Source organism: Salmo salar, chromosome ssa17 (genome assembly GCF_905237065.1).
Source record: "Salmo salar chromosome ssa17, Ssal_v3.1, whole genome shotgun sequence".
NCBI lineage: Eukaryota > Metazoa > Chordata > Actinopteri > Salmoniformes > Salmonidae > Salmo > Salmo salar.
The window spans coordinates 30,230,707-30,238,026 of NC_059458.1; the positions used below are offsets into that span (position 1 = coordinate 30,230,707).

The 7,320-nt window shown below is 47.2% G+C and overlaps 1 pseudogene; it reads left to right on the forward strand.

The window, feature by feature from the left end:
- The first annotated feature begins 1,702 nt into the window (after nucleotides 1-1,702).
- Nucleotides 1,703-3,178, forward strand: LOC123723985 (gamma-crystallin S-1-like; annotated as a pseudogene).
- Nucleotides 3,179-7,320: the final 4,142 nt, after the last annotated feature.

A 7,320-nucleotide genomic window follows, 5' to 3' on the forward strand; every position in this document is an offset into this window, starting at 1 on the left:
CTGAATGGAAGCTGATAATTAGGAGTTTTATGTGCTGACTGAATGGAAGCTGATAATTAGGAGTTTTATGTGCTGACTGAATGGAAGCTGATAATTAGGAGTTTTATGTGCTGACTGAATGGGAGCTGATAATTAGGAGTTTTATGTGCTGACTGAATGGAAGCTGATAATTAGGAGTTTAATGTGCTGACTGAATGGAAGCTGATAATTAGGAGTTTTATGTGTTGACTGAATGGAAGCTGATAATTAGGAGTTTTATGTGTTGACTGATAGGAAGCTGATAATTAGGAGTTTTATGTGCTGACTGAATGGGAGCTGATAATTAGGAGTTTTATGTGCTGACTGAATGGGAGCTGATAATTAGGAGTTTTTTACTCCGCTGGTCTCGGCTGGTCTGAGACAAGACTGAGACACTCAATACGTGGTCTTAAGACCTCTTGAGTACTACAACACTGATATCTGGTATGTTAAGAGGGTTATAGACATCATCATAAGCACCGTCAGCAGTGGCAAAAAGATGCACATGAATAGACCTGCTGTGGAGACCAGACCTGTTGTCCTGTTGTGGAGACCAGACCTGTTGTCCTGTTGTGGAGACCAGACCTGTTGTCCTGTCGTGCAGAACAGACCCGTTGTCCTGTTGTGGAGACCAGACCTGTTGTCCTGTTGTGGAGACCAGACCTGTTGTCCTGTTGTGGAGACCAGACCTGTTGTCCTGTTGTGGAGACCAGACCTGTTGTTCTGTTGTGGAGACCAGACCTGTTGTCCTGTTGTGGAGACCAGACCTGTTGTCCTGTTGTGGAGACCAGACCTGTTGTCCTGTTATGGAGACCAGACCTCTTGTCCTGTTGTGGAGACCAGACCTGTTGTTCTGTTGTGGAGACCAGACCTGTTGTCCTGTTGTGGAGACCAGACCTGTTGTCCTGTTGTGGAGACCAGACCTGTTGTCCTGTTATGGAGACCAGACCTCTTGTCCTGTTGTGGAGACCAGACCTGTTGTCCTGTTGTGCAGAACAGACCTGTTGTCCTGTTGTGGAGACCAGACCTGTTGTCCTTTTGTGGAGACCAGACCTGTTGTCCTGTTGTGGAGACCAGACCTGTTGTCCTGTCGTGGAGACCAGACCTGTTGTCCTGTTGTGGAGACCAGACCTGTTGTCCTGTTGTGGAGACCAGACCTGTTGTCCTGTTGTGGAGACCAGACCTGTTGTCCTGTTGTGGAGACCAGACCTGTTGTCCTGTCGTGGAGACCAGACCTGTTGTCCTGTTGTGGAGACCAGACCTGTTGTCCTGTTGTGGAGACCAGACCTGTTGTCCTGTTGTGGAGACCAGACCTGTTGTGGAGACCAGACCTCTTGCAGGTTCTTTGACAAATGAAAAAGGGATGGGCCCTGACCCAAAACATTTGATATCAAATCAATGTCCTCTAGTGCCCTTGTTTTGGTCAGCATGGTGTACGGTATAAAGTGCATGGTTTGGATGGTTTGCACTTTCCATTTGTCTTTGTTTGTAGATCGGGGCATCAGTGCTTCTGAACAATGTGATGAGTCTGGATTTGAATTGCTGATTGAATTATATACAATTCAAACAGTGCTAAGTAACCATGTGCTTGCTTTTATAGTCCTGGCTGCAAATAAAGAGAACATTGGTGGAGCTTGGTGGTTTAATGTTTAATGTATCACGCCTGGCCTTCTGGTAAATAACCATGGAAAAGGTAAGCAGAGTTATTGATAAAGTTATCACAAAGTTATTGATAAAGCTATCACATGAAGTTATTGATAAGGCTATCACATGAAGTTATTGATAAAATAATCAGAAAGTTATTCATAAAGTTATCACAAATGTATTGATAAGGCTATCACATGAAGTTATTGATAAGGCTATCACATGAAGTTATTGATAAAGCAATCACATTAAGTTATTGATTAAGCTATCACATGAAGTTATTGATAAGGCTATCACATGAAGTTATTGATAAGGCTATCACATGAAGTTATTGATAAAGCAATCACATGAAGTTATTGATTAAGCTATCACATGAAGTTATTGATAAGGCTATCACATTAAGTTATTGATAAAGTTACCACATTCAGTTATTGATAAAGCTATCACAAAGTTATCAAAGTTACCATAAAATATAACTCTATAGTAAGTTATATACAAACTGCATATGTCATTGAAGTTACAGAGTAACTCATAATATGTATTCTACAACGGGTGGGTCTAATCCTGAATGCTGATTGGTTAAAACCGCATTCCAGCTGGTGTCTATTCCACAAGTTACCACAGGCTTCTCAGGAATGATCACTTAATTATATGATGTTTGGTGTCAGATCACCTTCTACGAGGACCGGAACTACCAGGGACGGTACTATGAGTGTGACAGTGACTCCAGCGACCTGCACACCTTCCTCAGCCGCTGTAAGTCAGGGTGGAGGGGGGATTCTGGGTGGTGTACGAGAGGCCCAACTACATGGGCTTCCAGTATGTGCTGACCCCTGGAGAGTACCCTGACTACCAGCGCTGGATGGGCTTTAATGACACCGTCAGGTCCTGTCGCATTGTTAGGAATGTGAGTAGAGTGGATGGATGGACAATATGAGACTCTTTCAAAGAGTTCATATGGAATAGAGAAGTATAACCAACCTGTAATCATTATACCCAGGTTAGCATCACACTTACAGAGCTTGTTCCTAACAAGACCTTACCACCCTACTGTAAATGTATTTTACATGTCTGATTGTGCAGCAGTTATTGTTCAGCCATAAAGGGGCAGGTCAAGATATCATTTTTTTATTTAGATGGTCATATCTTCCCTAAAAAAATGTATGCTTTAACATTTAGTTCTTGTTGTGATTCTGTTTCCTGACTCCAGGTGGGCAACTCGTGGAGAATGAAGCTGTGGGAGAAGCCTAACTTTGAGGGCCAGAGCATGGAGGTGGCAGACAACATGCCCTCCTTCCAGGAGCGCTGGCACAGCCGCGAGGTGAACTCCTGCAAGGTGTTCGAAGGCGCCTGGGTTTTCTTTGAGCATCCCAACTACAGGGGGCGCCAGTACCTGCTGGAGAGGGGAGAGTACAGACGCCACACCGAGTGGGGGGGGGTGTGCAAGCCAACGTAGGCTCCATCCGCTGTGTCAAGTAGTACGGCACGTCACCACCAAGGGTTGAGGATGTGCATGATTGTGTGTAAGAAGTACAAATAAAGTTGTGTTGAAAATCTAAAAAACTTCTTTGCAATATGAGTACAATATTCAGGCTTGAGTGATCGATATGGGCTGAATCTCATTCCTTTATTTTGGTCCTGACCATAGATTTTCGTGACAGTTGTAGTCCCATTTCAAAACCTGGGCTGCATGAGGTAACACTTTACTTTACGGCGATAGGTGCAATGCATTGTGATGCAGGTAGAATGCATAGTAGGATGTGTCATAATGTAACGGTCGTCGTATATAGTGGACCAAGGCGCAGCGGGTTGAGTGCTCATATTAACTTTAATTAGAACACTTACAAAAACAAAACAAGAAAACGAACGAACGAACAGTATTGCAGGCTAACACAGCAGTGCAAAAACAACTTCCCACAAAACCCATTACAAAAACACCCCTCTATATAGGACCTTCAATCAGAGGCAACGAGGAACAGCTGCCTCCAATTGAAAGTCCATCCAATAACCCTAAACATAGAACTAAAAAGACTAGACCAGAACATAGAAATATACTAACATAGAACATAACCAAAAACCCCGAACACTCTAAACAAACACCCCTCTACCTAAACACATAGCCCAACAAACCCCGAAACACTCTAAACAAATACCCGCTGCCACGTCCTGACCAAACTATAATAACAAATAACCCCTTTACTGGTCAGGACGTGACAGTACCCCCCCAAAGGTGCAGACCCCGGATGCACCTCACACAAAAAATAAACACAAAAATAAACCCCCCAACTAAAGGGAGGGAAGGGAGGGTGGCTACCGTCACCGATGGTTCCCGTGCTACACTCCCCCCCCCCTCCCCAATCCTCCTACTGTGGAGGTGGCTCAGGCTCTGGCCTTAGTCCCCCACCTAACCTGTCCAGCCCCGCTGAATACCTCCGGCTGAAGCGCGTCGCTGTAGACCTCGGGCTGAAGCGCGTCGCTGTAGACCTTGGGCTGAAGCGCGTCGCTGGCTGCGCCGATTCCGGACTGTAGGGCGACTCTCGCTGTGCCGATTCCGGACTGTAGGGCGACTCTCGCTGCGCCGATTCCGGACTGTAGGGCGACTCTCGCTGCGCCGATTCCGGACTGTAGGGCGACTCTCGCTGCGCCGATTCCGGACTGTAGGGCATCTCTGGGAGCTCCGGACTGTAGGCCGTCTCTCTCGGTTCCGGACTGTAGGCCGTCTCACTCGGCTCCGGACTGTAGGCCATCTCACTCGGCTCCGGACTGTAGGCCATCTCACTCGGCTTCGGACTGTAGGCCGTCTCACTCAGTTCCGGACTGTGGGCCGTCTCTCTCGGTTCCGGACTGTGGGCCGTCTCACTCGGTTCCGGACTGTGGGCCATCTCTCTACAGGGCACTGTCGCCGGAAGCTCTAAATGGGGCACTGTCGCTGGACTCTCTGGACGAGGCACTGTCGTCGGACACTCTGGACGGGGCACTGTTGCCAGACACTCTGGACGGGGAACTGTTGCCGGACACTCTGGAAGGGGCACTGTTGCAGGACACTCTGGACGAGGACTGCGCACTGAAAGCCTGGTGCGTGGTGCTGGCTTTGAAAGTGCCAGACTGGAAAGACGCACCTCAGGGCTAGTGCGAGGAGCAGGAGTAGGACGAGCTGGACTGGGCTGACGCACTGGAGGCCTGGTGCGTGGGGCTGGTACTGGAGGTACCAGACTGGAGACACGCACCCCAAGGCTAGTGCGAGGAGCGGGAACAGGACGTGCTGAACTGGGCTGATGCACTGGAGGCCTGGTGCGTGGTGCTGGCTTTGGAGGTGCCAGACTGGAAACACGCACCTCAGGGCTAGTGCGAGGAGCAGGAACAGGATGAGTTGGACTGGGCTGACGCACTGGAGGCCTGGTGCGTGGTTCTGGTAGTGGAGGTACCAGACTGGAGACACGCACCCCAAGGCTAGTGCGAGGAGCGGGAACAGGATGAGTTGGACTGGGCTGACGCACTGGAGGCCTGGTGCGTGGTGCTGGTAGTGGAGGTACCAGACTGGAGACACGCACCCCAAGGCTAGTGCGAGGAGCGGGAGCAGGACATCCTGGACTGGGCTGACGCACTGAAGGCCTGGTGCGTGGTGCTGGCTTTGGAGACGCCAGACTGGATACACTCACCTCAGGGCTAGTGCGAGGAGCGGGAACAGGATACACTGGGCCGTGAAGGCGCACTGGTGGTCTCGAGCGCAGTACTGGCACCACCCTTACTGGCTGGATGCACGCTTCCCCCTGGCAAATGCGGGACGCTGGCACCGCGCACACCGGCCTGTGAATGCTCGGCCTCGACGCCGTGCGCATCACCCCATAGCACAGGGCCTGACCAGTAACATGCTGCCTCCGGTAAGCACGGGGAGTTGGCTTGGGGCTTAACCCTGGCCCAGCCAAACTACCCGTGTGCCCCCCAAAAAAAATTATCGGGGCTGCCTCTCAGGCTTCCATGCCAGTCGTGTTCCAATATAACAGTCCCGGTCCTCTCCAGCCTTCCTCCATGGTCCCTCTCCGGCTAAAATCTCCTCCCAAGTCCACGACTCACAATAACTCCTTTCTAGCTCCTTACCCCGCTGCTTGGTCTGTTGGTGGTGGGAAGTTCTGTAACGGTCGTCGTATATAGTGGACCAAGGCGCAGCGGGTTGAGTGCTCATATTAACTTTTATTAGAACACTTACAAAAACTAAACAAGAAAATGAACGAACGAACGAACGAACAGTATCGCAGGCTGACACAGCAGTGCAAAAACAACTTCCCACAAAACCCATTACAAAAACACCCCTCTATATAGGACCTTCAATCAGAGGCAACAAGGAACAGCTGCCTCCAATTGAAGGTCCATCCTATAACCCTAAACATAGAACTAAAAAGACTAGACCAGAACATAGAAATATACTAACATAGAACATAACCAAAAACCCCGGAACACTCTAAACAAACACCCCTCTACCTAAACACATAGCCCAACAAACCTCGAAACACTCTAAACAAATACCCCCTGCCACGTCCTGACCAAACTATAATAACAAATAACCCCTTTACTGGTCAGGACGTGACACATAAGCTCATTATGATATCCGTGTGTCTTCATATAACGATCCTGTCAAAATAACAGCTATTATCAGCTCCAAAACTCATGCAGAGAAACAACATGTACAGGCTACTTAAAATGCATTAGAACTATTGGTTGTCATCCAGAAGGGTTAAAGACATTTTTCTAAGTTTTAACCAAAACAATGGTCAGAGGTTACCAAGCATTACAGCTGAGCTAGGTCCCTGTTCCAGGATCATGGGTCTGTAGATGCACAACCACTACAGAAAGAATATGTAAATACAGTGCCTTCGGAAAGTATTCAGACCCCTTGACACATTCTGTTATGTTACAGCCTTATTCTAAAATGTATTATATTTATTTTATTTATTTTCAATCTACACACAATACCCCATATTGACAAAGCGAAAACAGTTTTTTTTGGTTGACATTTTTGCAAATGTACCTTTTTACATAAGTATTCAGACCCCTTGCTATAAGACTCGAAATTGAGCTCTGGGAGGAGATCCCTCAGGAGACCATCCGCCACCTCATCAGGAGCATGCCCAGGCATTGTAGGGAGGTCATACAGGCACGTGGAGGCCACACACACTACTGAGCCTCATTTTGACTTGTTTTAAGGACATTACATCAAAGTTGGATCAGCCTGTAGTGTGGTTTTCCACTTTAATTTTGAGTGTGACTCCAAATCCAGACCTCCATGGGTTGATAAATTGGATTTCCATTGATTATTTTTGCGTGATTTTGTTGTCAGCACATTCAACTATGTAAAGAAAAAAGTATTTAATAAGATTATTTCTTTTTAGATCTAGGAGTTTAAGCCCTTATTTTTTTGAGCAGTATATATATATATATATATATATATATATATATATATATATATATATACAGTTGAAGTCAGATGTTTACATACACTTAGGTTGGAGTCATTAAAACTCGTTTTTCAACCACTCCACAAATTTAAGCTTTAACTTCCTGACTGATGTCTTGAGATGTTGATTCAATATATCCACATCATTTTCCTCCCTCATGATGCCATCTATTTTGTGAAGTGCACCAGTCCCTCCTGCAGCAAAG